We start from the raw sequence: 21,482 nt of genomic DNA on the forward strand, positions 1-21,482 counted from the left end.
GATCTTAGCCAAAAGGCTGAGAAGTGATTGAAATGATTTCAAAATATAAAGTTAAAAACCCATGTAGAAGAGTCTCTTGGTAAAATATTAAGGAAATTATTACTAGCCATCTTTTTTTTTTTTTTTTTTTAAGATTTTATGTTTAAGTGATCTCTGTACCCAACATGAGGCTTGAACTTAAAACCCCAAGATCAAGAGTCACATGCTCTAGTGACTGAGCCAGCCAGGCACTCCTATGACTAGCCATCTTTGAGAAGGAAAGGTTTTACACCCAGATAACAAATCTGGAAGACTTACATTTGGCACAAGCTGAAGATATGCTTTTATTTATGAGGGAGAATCCAGAAGAATTCTAGGATTCTTATTTTACAAAGCTGTTTATTTAAAGTATAGTTGTCACACTAATGTGACTTTAGTTTCAGATGTACACATAGTGATTTGACAAGTCTGTTCATTGTGCTGAGTTCATCATAAGGGTCATCTCTCACCATACAACTCTTATTAGAATATCATTGACTATATTCCTTAAGCTGTACCTTTCATCTCCATGACTTACTCATTACATAACTGGAAGCCTGGACCTACCTCTCACTCCCCTTCACCCATTTTGCCCATTTCCCACCCCCACTACAAATCTATTTAAAACATTTGAATAGAGATATTCATTGGTTAAAGTGAAAGCAGACAGAATAATAATTAAATTAGGCTTTTTAAACTTTTTTTTTTTTTAAGATTTTATTTATTTATCAGAGAGAGAGAGGGAGAGAGAGCGAGCACAGGCAGACAGAATGGCAGGCAGAGGCAGAGGGAGAAGCAGGCTCCCTGCTGAGCAAGGAACCCAATGTGGGACTCGATCCCAGGATGCTGGGATCATGACCCGAGCCGAAGGCAGCTGCTTAACCAACTGAGCCACCCAGGCGTCCCCTTTTTAAACTTCTTTATGTAGATGGTATAGCAGCTACGATAGTGCACAGTTGTGAATGTAGGACATCTATATTTTCTGTTTACTTGTTTGGTTTTTGCACTGTCATTTGTGATGAGAATTTTTTCAGAGTATAAGTAGGAGAATAAATGTTAAATTTAAAAGTATATTATTATCAGTACATTTATAGTTTTACAACAGAAAGAGTAGGAAAGTGACAAGAAAGATTTAGTCTGCAGCTGACTACATACATGATCTAGGACAAAACATGTAACCTCTGTGTGACTGTTTCTGCTTCATACTTCTTTGGAATCCTTCAGGATTTCTGCCCAAGACAGATTTAGTTTTTTTAGTAATTGTTAACTAAAGTATAACACATACAATGCAAAGTACCCAAATGATACACATAATAAATTATAAAATGAACACACTTGTATAACGACTGTTGATGTTTTTTCAAAAGCTTTTTTTTTTAAAGATTTTATTTATTTATTTGACAGATAGAGATCACAAGTAGGCAGAAAGGCAGTTAGAGAGAGAGAGAGAGAGAGAGGAGGAAGCAGGCTCCCTGCAGAGCAGAGAGCCCGATGCGGGGCTCAATCCGAGGACCCTGGGATCACGACCCGAGCCGAAGGCAGAGGCTTTAACCCACTGAGCCAGCCAGGCACCCCTTTAAAAAGCTTTCTTGATGATTATGAAAACTTTTCTTTTTAAGAAACACTGAATTTAAGACTATAGGTAATCTCATGTCTTTTAACAAGCCTTTTTAGAGTGAAATTAGCAGAAACAGTGGTAGAAAGAAGGAATTTGGCCATTTATAAAAATTTACTTTATATAGATTTATTTGGCTTATATATTTAGTCTTTTCTTCTGACGTTTCTCTTGTTCCTCTTTGCCCTTTCCCCTTTCTGTCTAGGTCCTGGATGGAATGGAGAGGGGTCCTACTGAACATCTGTTATCTTTTCTGAGAGTGGTCAGAGAGTTCTTAAACAGGTCTGTTGTTTATATAGAATGCAAATGCAATCTTGTTTTATTAAAAAAATTAATTTCAATTGATAAGAAAAGGATTGAATTAGATAGAAATAGAGTTTACTTTTTTAAAATAAGGCATTTTGTTCTTAGTGTCCGTGGGGCATTTTAGTTTGGTAGGCTGCATTTTACATGTAAATGGGACCCAGAGCAACTGAATTAAATGAGATCTGCCTATTAGAAAAGCATTTTTTTAACAGAAAAGCAAGTGAGCCTTACCTTTTTCAGCTATGTTGAATATATGTAACATGGCAGAATTCTTTATTGGTTTCTTTGGAAAGTACTAAGAAAAGATTAAAAGGTGAATATCTGGGGCGCCTGGGTGGCTCAGTGGGTTAAGCCACTGCCTTCGGCTCAGGTCATGATCTCAGGGTCCTGGGATCGAGTCCCGCATCGGGCTCTCTGCTCAGCAGGGAGCCTGCTTCCCTCTCTCTCTCTCTCTCTGCCTGCCTCTCCATCTACTTGTGATTTCTCTCTGTCAAATAAATAAATTAAAAAAAAAAAAGGTGAATATCTTATTTGTCTATGACTCTAGAGGGGAATGGAGGCCTGAGTAAATCCAAGAAGGAAAACATATGGCCCTCTTTCTCATGTTTTCAGAATTTATAACATTGGGAAAAAAGGTACCTTGCAATCTCTGATTCAGAGAAAGACAAGTATATAGAGTTTTGGCATTGTTCCCCACCCCCCATTCATCTATGTCTTACTCTGTCACCATGAATGAATTTTGTCATTATTCAATCAGATAAAAACCCTAGCATCAATAATTTGCCAGTTTCAAACTTGTCTTCACCTTGGACTCACCTGTTGAACTTGGCAAATTATTGATGCCTTTGCCTCTCTTCCTTCCCTACTCCTCACTCCTTTGTGATTTAATTGGCCTGGGGGTATGACAAGGGTTTCGGAACTTTTAAGAGGTCCCCAGGTGATTCTAAAGTACAGACAATTTTGGGAACCACAACTTTAGCTAAAGCAGATCTGGCCACTCTTGCAACTTGTGACTTTTTTTCCATAAATAAGAGGAAAAATATTTTGATTTAAGAACTCTGTGCTTTAGAAAGAAGTCAGTCAGAGAAAGACAATTATCATATGATCTCACTGCTATGCAGAATTTAAGAAACAAGGTAGAGGATCATAGGGGAAGAGAGGAAAAAATGAAACAAGATGAAACCAGAGAAGGAGGTAAACCATAAGAGACTTAATCTTAGGAAACAAATTGAGGGTTGCTGGAGGAAGTGGGTGGGGGATGGGGTGGTTGGGTGATGGACACTGGGGAGGGTATGTGTTGTGGTCCATGCTGGGTATTATGTAAGACTGACAAATCACAAACCTGTACCCCTGAAACAATACATTATATGTTAATTTAAAAAAAAAAAAAGAATCCGTGCTTTAAACCTAAATTCTTACTAGGATGTAAGCCCCATAAAAGCAGATACTGTGTCTATATTTTTTTTCATCATTGTATATTTAGCATTTAGAACAGTATCTGGCATGTACTGCATGCCTAAATATTTGTTGAATGAGTGAATGAACCTGTCAGTCTCCAGTGAGGTGAGAGTATGCTTTTAGTGAATACTCCAGAGGTCTGAGAGAATGGAGTGGAGAGACCAGCCTCTAGATAGAATCAGACTGCCTGGACTTGAATAATGGCCCTGTCACTTACTAGCAGTATGGTTATAAGCAGGTTACTTCTCTGTGCCTAAGTTCCCTCATTTAAAAAAAAGGAGGGGGGTAATAGAATCTCTTTCATGGATTGTTGGGCGTACTAATTGAGTTCATAATGCAAAGAGCTTAGAACAGTGCCTGATATATAATCTGTAAATTGTAGCTACTGAAAAATTCCAGACACCCTGGATTCTCTGACTTTTGGATAATTTATCTGTAGAATACTGTTTGAAGGCTAAGTCAGAATAATGGAAACAGTTGCATTAGATATAGTTAAGGTTGGACGAAGGTGTTGGTTTTTTTTTTGTCAACTTAATGAGGTGTAATTTACACACAGATTATCCATTTTACTTATTTATTTTTACTTGCATCCATTTTTTTTTCTTTTTTCTTTTTTCTTTTTTTTTTTTTTTTTTTTAAGATTTTACTTATCTGACAGAAAGAGTGTAAAAGCAGGGGGAGCAGCAGGCAGAGGAAGAGGGAGAAGCAGGCTCCCCACTGAGCAGAGAACCTGATGCAGGGCTCCATCCCAGAATCCTGGGATCATGACCTGAGCCAAAGGCAGTAACCAACTGAGCCACCCAGGGACCCCCCGCATCGATTTTATTTTATTTTAGTTTTTTTTTTTTAAGATTTTATTAATTTATTTGACAGACAGAGATCACAAGTAGGCAGAGAGGCAGGCAGAGAGAGAGGGGGAAGCAGGCTCCCCACTGAGCAGAGAGCCCGATGCGGTGCTCGATCCCAGGACCCTGGGATCATGACCTGAGCCGAAGCCAGAGGCTTTAACCCACTGAGCCACCCAGGTGCCCCCCCACACATCGATTTTAAAGTGAAACATGTTTTAGTGGGTTTTGACAGATGTATTTATTAGTTTATACTGTTTATTATGAAACAGCCACTACAACCAAGATACAGAAAATTTCCATCTCCCTGAAGTTTCCTTATACTCTTTTGCAGTGTGTCCATCCCAGCACCCCCACCAATATATTGCTTTGCACTTTCCAGAGTTCTAGAAATTCACACATTATGTTCTCTTTTGTGTCTAGCTTCTTTCCCTCAGCATAGTTTTGATATGTATCCATGTTTTTGCATCTGTCAGTAGTTCATTCTTTTTTTTAATGCCGAGTAGTATCTTGTTGTATGGATATAACATGTTTATCCATTTATCTTTGATGGACATTTGGGTTGGTTCCAGATTGATGATTGTGAATAAAGCTGCTGTAAGCATTTTTACACAACTCTTTGTGTAGACATATTTTCATTTATTGTTGGGTAAATCCCAGCAATAGAATTTCTGGGTTATATGGTATATCTAACTTTTTTTAAGAAACTGCCAAACCGTTTTACTTATTTTTTATTTTTTAAATTTTTTAAAAAGATTTTATTTATTTATTTGACAGAGAAAGAGAGAAATCACAAGTAGACAGAGAGTCAGGCAGTGGTGTGGGGGGAGCAGGCTCCCTGCCAAGCAGAGAGCCTGATGCGGGGCTTGATCTCAAGACTCTGAGATCATGACTTGAGCTGAAGGCAGAGGCCCAACCCACTGAGCTACCCAGGCACCCCTGCCAAACAGTTTTAAAGGAGTGAATGTTCAGCAGGATATCTGTCCATTAGTTATCTATTGTTGCATATAACCACTTACCACAAATTTAACAGTTTAGAACAACACATATTTATGGTGGCAGAGTTTCCATGGGTCAGGAATCTGGGTATTGCTTAGGTGAGTCCTCTGTGGTGGAGTCTCTCAGAGGCAGTAGTTAAGCTGTCAGGCAGGGCTGGAGTCTCATTTTAGTGCTTGAATGAGGAAGGAACTGCTTTTGAGATCATTTGGTTATCGGGAGAATTTACTTCCTTAAGGGATGTTGAATTAAGAGCCTTGGTTTCTCACTGGCTATTAGCTGGAGGCTACTTACTATCAGTTCCTTGCCATGTGACTTCTCCAGTTTGGCATGCTGAGAAGGCAATAATTAAGGTCTTCTCGAGATATAGAAGTCACCATCTTTTATACTCTAATCATGGAAGTGACATCCCATCATCAACATCTGTTGGTTATAAGCAAGTCACTAGCTTGCTTAGCCCACACTCATGGGGAGGAGATTACACAAGGATGTGAATACTGGAATAAATTAGTGGCCATCTTAGAAATACTTCTCCCAGGGAGAAGGGGGGTGGGGTTATGGACATTGGGGAGGGTATGTGCTATGGTGAGTGCTGTGAAGTGTGTAAACCTGGCGATTCACAGACCTGTACCCCTGGGGATAAAAATATATTATATGTTCATTTAAAAAAAAATAAAAAAAAAAAAGAAATACTTCTCCCAAAGAAGGCATGGCTTAATGCCTGGCTAGGTCTAGATAGGACTGGGGGGGAAAAGTAACTTGTGAAATTTTCTTTACCTTTCCTTTATCAAACTGTATGCCTTTCTTCCTCCTGTCTTTCACATCAGCCTCTCCTACTTCAAGAACAAGGTCACACTCACAGTGAGATTTTTATCTTGGGTGTTCTTGTTTTTGAGAGATTCAACTAAGACCTCTTCCTGAATCGTTTAGTGTTTATATATTATTTATATTTATTCATTTATTAAAGATTTTATTTATTTATTTATTTACTTGACAGACAGAGATCACAAGTAGGCAGAGAGGCAGGCAGAGAGAGAAGAAGGGAAGCAGGCTCCCTGCTGAGCAGAGAGCCTGATGCGGGGCGATCGCAGGACCTTGGGATCATGACCTGAGCCAAAGGCAGAGGCTTTAACCCACTGTGCCACCCAGGTGCCCCAGTGTTTATATATTATTTTTAAAAAACATTTTATTATGGAAATTGAGACAGATACAAAAGTAGAATACTATTATGAACCTCTATGTACTTTTACCCACCTTCAACAATTTAGTTTTTTTTAAATCAGCCTTTTATGTATAATTTACATACAATAAAATGCACTCATTTTATTTTGTATTTACTTTGTATTTTGTCAAATGTATGTATTCTACTAATCAAGCTATAGAACATTTTCACTCCAAGTTACCTTGTGCCCCTGTTTAATTAATTTCCACCCCAGTCCAAGGCCAAGTACCCATCTGGTTTCTATTGCTGTTCATTTTGCCTGTTCTAAAATGTCATAGAAATGTTTGGACTCTTGGTAATCAGTAAGTTTTGAGATTCACCCATATTGCACATACCAGTAGTTCAGAGTTTTTCCAACCTTGGCACTATGAACATATTGGGCTGGATAATTTGTTTTTCAGACTGCCATGTGCCTTGTAGGATATTAACATCCCTGACATCTGTCCACTATATGCCAGTAGCACTCCCCTCCCCTCCTTTGGTTGTAGCAATCAAAAATGTCTCCACATTGCCACTTGTTGGGGACAAAAATCCTCTTCTTTTACTGGTAGATAATCCTTATGATAGTTGCTCCTTTTTATTGTTGGGCACTATTCCACTGTATGGGTGTACTGTATACAGTTTATCCATTACTAATTGAAAGATATTTGGGCTGTGTCCAGTTTACTTTCAGTTTCAGGCTCATATGGATAAAGTTGCTAGTAACTTTCTTTTTCTTTTTCTTTTTTTAAAGATTTTATTTATTTATTTGACAGAGAGCGATCACAAGTAGGCAGAGAGGCAGGCAGAGAGAGAGAGAGGAGGAAGCAGGCTCCCTGCTGAGCAGAGAGCCCGATGCGGGACTCGATCCCAGAACTGTGAGATCATGACCTGAGCCGAAGGCAGCGGGCTTAACCCACTGAGCCACCCAGGCGCCCCTGCTAGCTTTCTTAAGAAGTCTTTGTATAGACATGTTTTTATTTATTTGGGATAAATATCTAGGAGTGAGATTGCTGGATCCTGTGATAAGTAAATGCTTAACTTTATAAGAAACTGCCAAATTGTACATTTTTATGTTCCCACCAGTATGAGAGTTCCAGTTGCTCTAGATCCTTGTCAACATTTGATATTATCTTTTTTTTTTAAGATTTTTGTTTATTTATTTTGAAAGAGAGAGAGAGACAGAGTGAGAGAGAGCATGAGAGGGGAGGTCAGAGGGAGAAGCAGACTCCCCATGGGGCTGGGAGCCCAATGTGGGACTTGATCCCAGGACTCTGGGACCATGACCTGAGCCGAAGGCAGTTGCTTAGCCAACTGAGCCACCCAGGCGCCCCTGATATTATCATTCTTTTAATTTAAGCCGTTATTTTAGGTGTGTTATTTCTATGTAGCTTTAATTTCCATTTTCCTGATAACTGATGATGTTGAGCATCTTTTTATGTGGTTGTTGTAAAGTGTTCAAATCTTTTGCCTGTTTTTCATTGCATTGTTTGTCTTATTATTGAGTTTCCTTTGTCTTTGCCCTATGTGTGCATAAACATACACAATTAGGGAATGCCTGGGTGGCTCAGTCATTAAGCATCTGCCCTTGGCTCAGGTCATGATGCCAGGATCTTGGGATTGAGTCCTGCATCAGCCTCCTTGCTCAGCAGGGCGCTGGCTTCTACCTCTGCCTGCCACTGCCCCTGCTTGTGCACTGCCCCGCCAATGAATAAATAAAATCTTTAAAAAATAAACATACACAATTAAGAAAATTGAAATAATATAGTTTTATGTAGCTTCATATTTAAGACATTTAAAACGTTTCTCGTGATGTTAAATATTTTTTTAAGATTTAAGCAGGCTCGGGCGCCTGGGTGGCTCAGTGGGTTAGGCCGCTGCCTTCGGCTCAGGTCATGATCTCAGGGTCCTGGGATCAAGGCCCACATCGGGCTCTCTGCTCGGCAGGGAGCCTGCTTCCTCCTCTCTCTCTGCCTGCCTCTCTGCCTGCTTGTGATCTCTCTCTGTCAAATAAATAAATAAAATCTTTAAAAAAAAAAAAAAGATTTAAGCAGGCTCCCCACTGAGCAAGGAGCCTGATGTGGGGACTCGATTCCAGGACCCTGGAACCATGACCTGACCCAAAGGCAGATGTTTAACTGACTGAACCACCCAGGCATCCCTCATAGTATTAAATATTTCTAAAAAGATGAATCTTAATGGAGAAGCAATACCTGAGAGAGGGTCTTCACGAGAATTCCACTATGTTGGCACAATTTTCTTGAACTTGTCAGCCTCCAGAGAACTGGGAGAAATAAATTTCTGTTGTTTATAAGCCAAGCCATCCAGTGTGTGGTCCTTGGTTAAGCAGCTCAGACAGACTCAGACAATTGTGAAATGAGCATTTAATAATTTTTTTTTCCAAATATATGACCAGTTTGTCCCAAACTACAAAATTATCCTCCCCCACAAAGGAATGTGACACAAAATTCATCAATGAACAATCACAAGTAAGTAAAGAGTCACTAACAGCAACCCACAAAGTGTAGGATAGTATTTGCAATTCATATATCTGATAAGGGATTTGTATATAAATTATATCAAGAACTCAGTGTAACCAGAGACAGAGAAGGAAAGAAGGACACTACATAATCATAAAGGGAACAATCCAACAAGGTTGCATCAACAGATAGTTCATCTAACCAGAAAATCAGCAAGGAAACAGTGGCTTTGAATGACACATTGGACCAGATGGATCCAACGGATATACTCAGACTGTTTCATCCTGAAACAGCCAAATAGATAGTCTTTTCAATAGCACAAGGAACATTCTCCAAAACAGATGACATTCCAGGTCACAGAACAAGTCTCAACAAATTAAAAAATGTTGAAGTCATACAGTGCATCTTTTCTGATCACAATGCTATGAAACTAGAAATCAGTCATAAGAAAAAATTGTAGAAAGAACACAAATAATGGAGGTGAAATAACATAGTACTAAATGATGAATGGGTCCACCAAGATACCAAAGAGGAAATTAAAGAATACATGGAGAGAAATAAAAATGAAAATGCCAGAGTCCAAAGTCTTTGGGATGCAGCAAAAGCTGTTCTAAGAGGGAAGTTTATAACAATATAGGCCAGCTGCAAGAAGCAAGAAAAATCTAAAATAAGCAACCTAACCTTACCTCTGAAGGAGCTAGCAAAAGAACAAGTAAAACTCAGGACGAGTAGGAGGAAGGAAATAATAAAGAATAAACAGAAATAAATGAAATAGAAACAATAAAACCAATTAACAAGGCAGAGCTACCTCTTTGAAAAGATCAACAAAATTGATAAACCTTTAGCCAGACTCACAAGGAGAGAGAGAACTCAAACAAAATCAGAGATAAAAAGAGGAGAAATAACTGACGCCACAGAAACACAAAGGATTATAAGAGAATATTATGAGAAATAATATGCCAACAGATTGGACATCCTAGAAGAAATGGATCAATTCCTAGAAACATAACCCCCCAAAACTGAATCAGGAAGAAATAGAAAATTTGAACAGAATGATTAACAGCAATGAAGTTGAATCAGTAATCAGATAACTCCCATCATATAAAAGTCCAGGACCCAATGGCTTCACAGGTGAATTTTATTAAACGTTTAAAGAAGAGTTAGGGGCGCCTGGGTGGCTCAGTGGGTTAAAGCCTCTGCCTTCAGCTCAGGTCATGATCCCAGGATCCTGGGATCGAGCCCCGAGTCGGGCTCTCTGCTCGGTAGGGAGCCTGCTTCCTCCTCTCTCTCTCCGCCTGCCTCTTTGCCTACTTGTGATCTCTGTCTGTCAAATGAATAAATAAAAAAATCTTTAAAAAAAATAAAGAAGAGTTAATACCTATTCTTCTCAAATTATTTGAAAACATGTAAGAGGAAGAAAAATTTCTAAATTCATTCTATAAAGCCAGCATTACCCTCACCCTAAAACCAGATAGAGACACCATAAAAAAAAAAAAAAAAGAGGCCAACGATGGGCCAGTATCTCTGGTGAACATAATCCAAAATCCTCAACAGAATATTAGCAGGGATGCCTGGATGGCTCAGTCAGAAGAGCATGTGACTCTTAATCTCAGGGTTGCAAGTTCAAACACCACTTTGGGTGTAGAGATTACTTAAAAATATATTAGCAAAAAAATTAACAAACCAAATCCAACAAAGTATTTGAAGAATGATTCACTATGATTAAGTAAGATTTATTCCTGGGATGCAAGAGTGACTCGCAGTATTTGCAAATCAATCAGTGTAATACATCACATCAGTAAGAGAAATTATAATGATATATGATCATTTCAGTAGATGCAGGAAAAGTGTTTGACAAAGTACAACATCCATTCTTGATAAATACCTTCATCAAAGTGGGATTAGAGGGATTATATCTCAACATTATAAAGGCCATATATGCAGCTAATTTCATAATGGTAAAACTGAGAGCTCTTCCCCTAAGATTCGGGAATAAGGCAAGGATGTTTACTCTTTCCACTTTTATTCAGCATAGTACTGGAAGTCCTAGCCACAGCAGTCAGACAAGAAAAAGAAATAAAAGGCATCCATATTGGTAAGGAAAAAGTAAAACTGTCACTATTTGCAGATGTCATGATATATATATAGAAAACCCTGGGATACCTGGCTGCTTAGTCGGTAGAGCATGGGACTCATGCCCCATATTAGGCATGGAGCCTACTTAAAAAGAAACAAAAACAACCACAACGACTCCACCAAAAAATGACTAGAACTGATAAATGAGTTCAGTAAAATTGCAGGATATAAAATTAATATATGGAAATCCATTGCATTTTTATACACCAATAATGAAGTAGCAGAAAGAGAAACTAAGAAAACAATCCCACTTACAGTTGTACCAAAAAGGATAAAATACCTAGGAGTAAACTTAACCAAGAAGGTGAAAGACCTGTATTCTGAAAACTTGAAAACACCGATGAAAGAAAGTGAAGATGACACAAACAAATGGAAAGATATTCCGTGCTCATGTACTGGGAGAACCAGTGTTAAAATGTCCATACTACCCAAAGCAATATACAGATTTCGTGCATCCCTAGCAAAACAGCACCATTTTTCACAGAACTAGAACAAATAATCCTAAAATGTGTATGGAACTACAGAAGACTCTGAAGAACCAAAGAAGTCTTAAAAAAGAAGAATAAGGGCGCCTGGGTGGCTCAGTGGGTTAAGCCGCTGCCTTCGGCTCAGGTCATGATCTCAGGGTCCTGGGATCGAGTCCCGCATCGGGCTCTCTGCTCAGCAGGGAGCCTGCTTCCCTCTCTCTCTCTCTGCCTGCCTCTATGTCTACTGTGATCTCTCTCTGTCAAATAAATAAATAAAATCTTTTTAAAAAAAAAAAAAGAAGAAGAATAAAACTTGAGGTATCACAATCCAGATTTCAAGATATACCGTGAAGCTGTAGTAATCAAAATAGTGTGGTACTGGCAGAAAAGTAGACACATAAAACAATAGAACAGAATAGAGAGCCCATAAATAAACCCACACTTATGTGGTCAATTAATCTATGGCATAGGAGGCAAGAATATGAGATGGAAAAAAGTCCCTTCAACAAATTGTGGTAGGAAGACTGGATAGCTATATGCAAAAAAATGAAACTGGACCACTTTCTTTCACCATACACAAGAATAAACTCAAAATGGGTTAAAGACTTAGCTGTGAGACCTAAAACCAAAAAAATACTAGAAGAGAGCGCAGGCAGTAATTTCTCTGACATCAGCTGTTTGGCGGTGTTTTCCTAGATAATGTCTCCTGAGGCAAGGGAAACAAATGCAAAAATAAACTATTAGGATAAACTGTTACCAAAATAAAAAGCTTCTGCACAGCAAAGGAAAAAATTAACAAAACAAAAAGACAGCCACTGAATGGGAGAAGATAATACAAACAACATATCTGATAAGAGGTTAGTATCCAAAATGTATAAAGAATTTACACAGGGGTGCATGGGTGGCTCAGTGGGTTAAAGCCTCTGCCTTCGGCTCAGGTCATGATCCCAGGATCCTGGGATCGAGCCCCGCATCGGGCTCTCTGCTCAGCAGGGAGCCTGCTTCCTCCTCTCTCTCTGCCTGCCTCTCTGCCTACTTGTGATCTCTGTCTGTCAAATAAATAAATAAAATCTTTAAAAAAAAAAAGAATTTACACAACTCAACACACACAAAAAACAAAAACAAATAATCCAGTTTAAATAAGGGCAGAAGACATGAACAGACATTTCTGCAAAGAAGACATCCCCATGGCCAGCAGACACATGAAAAGATGCTCAACATCACTCATTATCAGGCAAACACAAATCAAAACCAGAATGAGATACCACCTCTCACCAGTCAGAATGGCTAAAAACAAAACACAAGAAACAAGTATTGGCAAGGATGTGGAGAAAAAGGAACCCTCGTGCACTAATGGTGGAAATGCAAACTGGTGCATCCATCTCAGAAAATTAAAAACAGAATTAGTATATGATCTGGTAATTCCACTACTGGGTATTTACCAAAGAATATGAAAACACTAATTCTAAAAGATATGTGCACCCTGTGTTTGTTGTAGCATTATTTACAATAGCTAGATTATGGAAGCAGCTCAAGTATCCATCAATAGATGAATGGATAGGGGCACCTAGGTTGCACAGTCAGTTAAAGTCTCTGACTCTTGGTTTCAGCTCATGTCGTGATCTCAGGGTCATGAGATCCTGTGTTGGGCGCTGCTTGGCGGAGAGTCTGCTTAAGAATCTCTCTCCCTGTCCCTGTTGCCCCTCCCCCTGGCTCTCTCGCTCTCTTTGTTTTTCTCTCTCAAATAAATCTTTTTAAAAAGTAAATGAGTGGGTAAAGATGTGATCTATATACACAACAGAATATTTTCCATAAAAATGAAATTTTGATATTTGCAACAATATGGATGGATCTAGAAGGTACAGTGCTAAGTGAAGTAAGTCAGTCAGAGAAAAGCAAATACCATATGGTTTCATTCAGATGTGGAATTCAAGAAACAAAACAAATGAACAAAGGAAAAAGACAGACTCTTAAATGTAGAGAATATACTGGTAGTCATGGGGATGGGGGGGGATGGATAGATGGCTGAAATAAGTGAAGGGGATTAAGAATACACTTATTTTGATGATCACTGAGTAATGTATAGAATTAGTGAATCACTATATTATACACTTGAAACTAATATAATATTGTATGTTAATAATACTAGGATAAAAATAAAAGGATGATAAAATGTTAAAGATTAGGAAAAATATATATCGAGAACTCATATATGGGTCACCTGGATGGCTCAGTCGGTTAAGCTGCTGCCTTCGGCTCAGGTCATGATCCCAGGGTCCTGGGATCGAGTCCCACATGGGGCTCCTTGCTCAGTGGGGAACCTGCTTCTCTCCCTGCCTGCTTGTGCGTGAGTTCTCGCTCTCTCTCTCTCTCTGACAAATAAATAAATAAAATCTTAAAAATAAAATAACTCATATAACTCAGTAATATAATAGTCAAATATCCCAGTTTTTTTAAAAAGTTGGCAAAGAATTTGAATAGATATTTCTCCCAAACAAATCATGCCAGTGTCAAATAAACATGAAAATATGCTCAACACCGTTTGGCACTAGGGAAATGTAAATCAAAATCACAATGAGATACTATTTCATACCCACCAGAATAGCTATAATCAGAAAAGTAGTATCAAGAGTTGGTGAGGATGCAGAGAAATTGGAACCCTTGTACATTGCTGGTTGGAACATAAAGTGGTGTAACAGCTTTGTAAAACAGTTTGGCAGTTCCTCAAAAGGTTAAACATAGAACATGTGACCCAGTAGTTTTACTCCTAGGGGTGTGTGTGTGTGTGTGTGTGTGTGTGTGTATATATACATACATACCCAAGAGAAATGAAAACATCCACACAAAAACTTGTATATGGGGGTCCTGGGTGGCTCAGTTGGGTAAGTGGCTGCCTTCGGCTTGGGTCATGATCCTAAAGTCCTGGGATTGAGCCCCATGTCAGGCTCCCTGTGGGGAGTCTGCTTCTACCTCTGCCTCTGCCTGCTGCTCCCCCTGCTTGGGCTCTCTCTGTCAAATAAATAAATAAAATCTTTTAAAAAACCAACTTGTATACAAATATTCATAGCAGCATTATTCATAATAGTGAAAAGTGGAGGCAAACCAAATGTCTATCAACTGAATTAAATGAATGGAAATGGAAATCTGATATTTTTTGGTGAGGAGTATTGTTTGGTAATTTAAGTAACTGTTAATTGCTACAACACTTGAAAATACTATTACTAAGTGAAAGAAGCTAGTCACAAAATACCAGTTATTATATGGTTTCTATTTTATGAGATATCTAGAACAAATGCACCCCAACCCTAGACTAAAACTCTTTACCCTATTATAGGTGGATTTATCCCATTAAATTAAAAACAGAATTGTTGAGCATATTAACATATTAGTTGATAGTACTCAGATGAAGATGATGATTACTAATAGTTCATCTTTATTTCATATTTTATAGATCTTTTCAATAATTATTTTATAAAAAGTAGCATTTATTCAGTACTCTTTATTCAATAAAAAAGCAACGTTGACTAAATTAAAAAGTAATATGGAAAGAAAAAAATCAATCACAATACCAAGTAATTGATAACATTAATTGTTAAGGATAAGGAGCATAATATTTCATTCCTTAATAAGGTGATTAAGATAGTATTAGGGTTATGAGTTAGGGATAGGGTTAGTGTTAACCATCATGCAAAATGGCTGTGAGGGAGTAGACATGGTAAGTGGCCAATCCCTGATGACTATGTAACGAGAGTAGGGATGATCTTGTACCTTTATAGACACTTCCTGGGTGTTGGATATCAAAGGCCCAGAATTCACACTCTTTATTTGTGCTCAGAGCTTATCTTCCTATGGAGGCTATGAAGCTGAATAGGAAAAACACATTTAGCCCTGTGGTTAGAAGGGAATTGAAGGCTGTTAAGTACCTGAACATTTGATAGACTTTTGAAGTAGAATGGAAGGCAGTAAGAGGTAGCAGAACTCTACCTAAACAATTAGAAGTTTACTGTATGATTAAAAAAAATAGCATTGGTGCTAATCATATTTATAACAATTTTTTAGACTTTGCTCTATGTTTAATCCCTTCTCAAGGTCTTTGCTTTTGGTTATCATTCAGATATTTTTATGAAAAGTACTAGATGAAACTGTATATTAATTTCACACTGAATGTTGTCTTAGTCAGGGAGAGGGCAGAATTACTATGTCACATTATTTTCCACTTCTTTGCTATTTTGCCATTGTCTTCTGGTCTTACAGAGAAATCTCAGGCCAGCCTAATTTTTGGTTCTCTATGACTTCTCTTTTTCTTTGTCAGTTGATTGTGACAAAGAAGCTCGAAATCTAAAAGGTTCACCAGAAAAAATCTAGTTGTCACTATCTTTTCAGTAATTTTGCCTGTTTTTTTTTAAATTCAATTAGCCAATATATAGTACCTCATTAGTTTCTGATGTAGTGTTCAGTGATTCTGAACACTAGTTCATTAGTTGCCTGGTATTTTGTGAGCTCTTTTGAGCTAGAGATGCAGAACATTCTTTGACTTAGGAAAGTATTCATTTTCCTTTCTAAAAACCTTTGATTATTGGGGCTCCTGGCTGGCTCAGTGGATAGAGCATGCGACTGGATCTCACATTGTGAGTTCAGACTCCATGCTGGGCATGGAGCCTACTTAACAAAAACAAAAACAAATACAACAACTTTGATTATGGTTTCTGTTCATTTGTTTCAGAGATAACTATTATTTGAAAGTTATTTCTCTCTTCTCTCCTTATCAGTCTTCTCTCATAGTTTCTACTACTTTGTCCTTTCCATCTCTATTATGGAAATTTCTTAAATTTGTCATCCCCATACATCTAGTTAAGTATTCTACTCTTCACAACTTCTAGGAAAGATTTGAAATCTGAGTTGGCATATTTACTTTTTAAATTATTTTTCCTTTGCTTTTTCCCCTCTCTTACTTCCACTTTTGCATTTCAACTACTTCTTTTCATTCCTGTCCATGGACTTTGATTTCTCACTTCAGTGTTTTATCACATTTGTTGAGAATAATGTAGTTGATGTCTAAAATTTAACCTGTTCCTCCTTACATATTCACTTTCTGAATTACAAATGCAGAGTTTCTCTTATGCTGTGGAATGTCACATCCCCTCAGTTATTCTTCCTTGAAAAAGGAGAGGGATATATAGGTCTAGCACCTACCAAATAAGCAGGATAGATAAGCACCTCACTGGCTACTTATTGGTACTGTAAATTGTCCTTTCAGATGTTAAAGTAGAGGACTATTTGGTGCCCATAGTTTTGGAATTCTTGTTGTATCTAACAGTCATTAATGTGCCTCCTACTTAATTGAGGGGACAGGGCCAAAGGGGGACAGGGGGATCACAGGCATGGGTAATTTGACTTTGGAAAAGAATTTTTTTTGATAATTTGAAGCCTAAGCTACAAATACCTGTGGTTCCTGAATGTAATGCTCCTAGGGCTTATGCTTGCTCACGTCTTCTGTGTCTGTCTTCAAATTCCAAGATGTGTGTACTACTTTGTGTATTATAGAACCTGAAGTAGAGAGGGGAAGCCATGGGCATGTAATAGTGCTGACTGTTCTAAGTGGGTCTGTCATGGTAGGGTGGTACATAACACCTCTGCCATTGCTGCCTCTGGAGAGAGCTTTTTTTTTAAAAAGAGATTTATTTATTTGAGAGCCAGAGAAGAGTGAGCACAGGGGGTGGGGTGGGGTGGGGCAGAGCGAGGGAGGGAGAGAATCCCAAGCAGATTCTGTGCTGAGCAGGGAGCAGATGCAGGGCTCGATCTCACAACCCTGAGATTAGGAGCTGAGCTGAAACCAAGAGTCAGACACTCAGCTGACTGAGCCACCTAGGTACCTCTGGAAAAAGCTGTTTTAGAGCACGTAGTTGGAGGAGGTGGTGCCACATGTGGGGGTTAGAAATCTGTTACTTGCCTACCTAGCACTTTTGTTGTATTTCAAGCCCCATTCCTGCTTTGGGCAGGAAAGTAATGTTTGAGTCCAATAGTTCTTTGAGCTGTACAGTCCTAATTTCCAGAATTGTTAGTATCTTTGACTCTTTTTGTTTCCTTAAGTACAGCAGTGAAAATACTAATGAAAAATTAGGGTGGAAGCAATGATAGAGATAAACCAGGTGTTGTTAGGTAGCCTCTGTTTTAATTTACAGCTTGAATTAAATTGGCTCAGTGGGTTGGGTTGCTGCCTTCAGCTCAGGTCATGATCTCAGGGTCCTGGGATCGAGTCCCGCATCGGGCTCTCTGCTCAGCAGGGAGCCTGCTTTCTCCTCTCTCTCTGCCTGCCTCTCTGCCTACTTGTAATCTCTCTCTGTCAAATAAATAAATAAAATCTTTTAAAAAAAATTTTTTTTTTGAAAGGAGGAAGCTGAGAGAATAGTGCAGAAAACAGCCACTCATGGAAGAATAAAGAGTTAGAGATCTTGACCAAATGATTTCCAGTTCCTCAGGAAAGTATGATTAACGCTGAAGTCAAATAGCCAAGGATAAAAATAATCGTAGTGTCCCTAGATCTGGAAAATGTTGGGCCATTGTTTTCTAAATGACAACATGGAAGCTAAGAAGGGTTTAAGGGACTCCAAGGTCATAGAAAGGACATAGAAATGGGACTCCCAAGGGCATAGAAAAAAGCTGAGATGGTTGGTATACCGAGATGGTATAGTTCACTTTTAGATTCTATTTAGTGTTTTATTTGATTTTCTCACAAATAATTTGGTCTGTATTATATTAAAAAACAAATTTAAAGAAACAATCAAATTTTATAATAATGAAAAAAAGGAAAAGCTTTCATTTCATCACTTTCTTGGAGCAAATTCTTAAGCTACATTCCCCACCTGACTCAGTTTCTTCATATAAGGTAAATTAAATAATGTTTGAAAAGTGTGGTTCTAGACTTTGGCCTCATATTAGAATCACCTGGGTAGTGTTTCAGTGCCCAGAGCTCAGGCCACAGTGCAGACCTAGTATGACTAAGGCATTATTTTTTAAAGTTTCCCAAATAATTATAATGTGTAGCCAAAGTTGAGAACTACTCAAGTTCTTTCAAAGCATATACTCATTTGATCTCAAATATTCTGACTTCAGTCATTTTAGAGTAGTTGAGACACTTCTAATTAGTGTGTATTGGCCTGAAATAAATGAGATCACTTGGTTCTGATATTTCTGCCACTTGTGCACTATGAGTAGGGTAGAGTCGCCCTGTTAAGAAGAGAGTTTGGTATATGGTGGAAGAAACCCTGAACCTGAGGTTAAAAGACAAGACTCATGGGTCTGGATCCCAGGATCTGAGATCATGACCTGAGCCGAAGTCAGATGCTTAACCAACTGAGCCACACAGGCACCCCATTTTTGTTTTATAAGATTTTTTTTAGCATTGTTTGCTCCAGCTCTTTGAAAAATGCCAGTGGAATTTTGATCGGAATGGCATTGAAAGAAAGTATAGATTGCTCTAGGCAGTATAGACATTTTAACAATGTTTATTTTTCTGATCCATGAGCATGAAATGGTCTTCCCATCTTTTTGTGTCTTCTTCAATTTCTTTCATGAGTGTTCTGTAGTTCCTCGAGTATAGATCCTTTACCTCTTTGGTTAGGTTTATTCCCAGGTGTCTTATGGTTCTTGGTGCTATAGTAAATGGAATCGATTCTCTAATTTCCCTTTCTGTATTTTCATTGTTAGTGTATAAGAAAGCAACTGATTTCTGTACATTGACTTTGTATCCTGCCACATTACTGAATTGTTGTATGAGTTCTAGTAGTTTGAGGGTCGAGTCTTTGGGGTTTTCCATATAAAGTATCATGTCCTCTGTGAAGAGAGAGAGTTTGACTTCTTCGTTGCCAATTTGAATACCTTTTATTTCTCTTTGTTGTCTGATTGCTGTTGCTAGGACTTCTAATACTATGTTGAACAAGAGTGGTGAGAGTGGGCATCCTTGTTGTGTTCCTGATCTCAACGGGAAGGCTATGAGCTTTTTCCCATTGAGGATGATATTTGCTGTGGGTTTTTCATAGATAGACTTTATGAAGTTGAGGAGTGTTCCCTCTATCCCTATACTTTGAAGCATTTTAATCAGGAACAGATGCTAGATTTTGTCAAATGTTTTTTCTGCATCAATTGAGAGGACCATGTGGTTCTTCTCTCTTTTCTTATTGATTTGTTCTGTCACATTGATTGATTTGCCAATGTTGAACCATCCTTGAAACCCAGGGATGAATCCCACCTGGTCATGGTGGATAATCTTTTTAATGTGTTGTGGGATCCTATTAGCTAGGATCTTGTTGAGAATCCTCGCATCCATATTCATCAGGGATATTGGTCTGAAATTCTCCTTTTTGATGGGGTCTTTGCCTGGTTTGGGGATCAGGGTAATGCTGGCTTCAGAAAAAGAGTCTGGAAGTTTTCCTTCTGCTTCAATTTTTTGAAGCAGCTTCAGGAGAATAGGTGTTATTTCTTCTTTGAAAGTTTGGTAGAATTCCCCAGGGAATCCGTCAGGTCCTGGGCTCTTGTTTTTTGGGAGGTTTTTGATCACTGCTTTAATCTCATTACTAGATATCGGTCTATTCAGGTTGTCAGTTTCTTCCTAGTTCAATTTTGGAAGTTTATAGTTTTCCAGGAATGCATCCATTTCATCTAGGTTGCCAACTTACTGGCATATAACTGTGGATAATAATTTCTGATGATTTCTATTTCCTTGGTATTAGTTGTGATCTCTTCCTTTTCATTCATAATGTTATTAATTTGGGCCTTCTCTCTTTTCTTTTGGATTAGTTTGGCCAATGGTTTATTGATCTTACTGATTCTTAAAAAAAAAAAAAACAGCTTCTAGTTTCATTGATGCGTTCTACTGTTATCTCTAGTTTCTATCTCATTGATCTCCACTCTAATCTTGATTATTTCCCTTCTTGTGTGTAGAGTTGGCTTAATTTATTGTTGATTCTCCAGTTCTTTAAGGTGTAGAGATAGCTGTTGTATTCTGGATTTTTCAATTTTTTTGAGGGAGGCTTGAATGGCTATGTATTTCCCCCTTAGGACTGCCTTTGCTGTATCCTGTAGGTTTTGGACCAAAGTGTCTTCATTCTCATTGGTTTCTGTGGATTGTTTAAGTTCTTTGATTTCCTGTTGATCCAAGCATTCTTAAGCAAGGTGGTCTTTAGCTTCCAGGTGTTCGAATTCCTTCCAAACTTTTCCTTGTGATTGAGCTCCAGGTTCAAAGCATTGTGATCTGAGAATATGCAGGGAATAATCTCAATCTTTTGGTATCTGTTGAGCCCTGATTTGTGACCCAGTATGTGATCTATTCTGGAGAAGTTTCCATGTGCACTCAAGGAGAATGAGTATTCTTTTGTTTTAGGGTGGAATGTTCTGTACATTTCTGTGAGGTCCATCTGGTCCAATGTGTCATTCAGTGGTCTTGTTTCTTTATTGATTTTATGCTTGGATGATGATCTGTTAGTGAGAGTGGCGTGTTAAGATCTCTTCTTATTAATGTATTCATATCAGTATGACTCTTTTTTTTTTTTTAAAGATTTTATTTATTTATTTGAGAGAGAGACAGTGAGAGAGAACATGAGCGAGGAGAAGGTCAGAGAGAGAAGCAGACTCCCCATGGAGCTGGGAGCCCGATGTGGGACTCGATCCGGGACTCCAGGATCATGACCTGAGCCGAAGGCAGTCGTCCAACCAACTGAGCCACCCAGGCGCCCTCAGTATGACTCTTTATCTTGATTAACAGTTTTATGTAATTGGCTGCTCCCATATTAGGGGCATAAATATTTACAATTGTTAGATCTTCTTGGTATATAGTCCCTTTAAGAATTATGTAGTGTCCTTCTGTATTTCTGATTGCAGTCTTTAGTTTAAAATCTAATTTATCTGATATGGGAATCGCTACCCCAGCCGTCTTTTCAGGCCCATTGGCATGAAAGATGCTTC

At 38.4% G+C, this 21,482-nt stretch overlaps 1 protein-coding gene across 5 annotated transcripts in view; it reads left to right on the forward strand.

Moving 5' to 3' along the window:
- The window catches only part of NCOA6 (nuclear receptor coactivator 6), a 108,323-nt gene that overhangs the window by 17,355 nt on the left and 69,486 nt on the right, over positions 1–21,482 (forward strand). For 4 of the 5 annotated variants that reach the window (XM_044263186.1, XM_044263188.1, XM_044263189.1 and 1 more), the window contains exon 2: positions 1,839–1,915. The exons of the other annotated variant lie outside the window; for it this stretch is intronic. The gene's annotated coding sequence lies outside the window, so the exon portion shown is untranslated. The remainder of the gene's footprint in view (positions 1–1,838; positions 1,916–21,482) is intronic. 5 annotated transcript variants of the gene reach the window in all.

Source organism: Neovison vison, chromosome 8 (assembly GCF_020171115.1).
Source record: "Neovison vison isolate M4711 chromosome 8, ASM_NN_V1, whole genome shotgun sequence".
Taxonomy (NCBI): Eukaryota; Metazoa; Chordata; class Mammalia; order Carnivora; family Mustelidae; genus Neogale; species Neogale vison.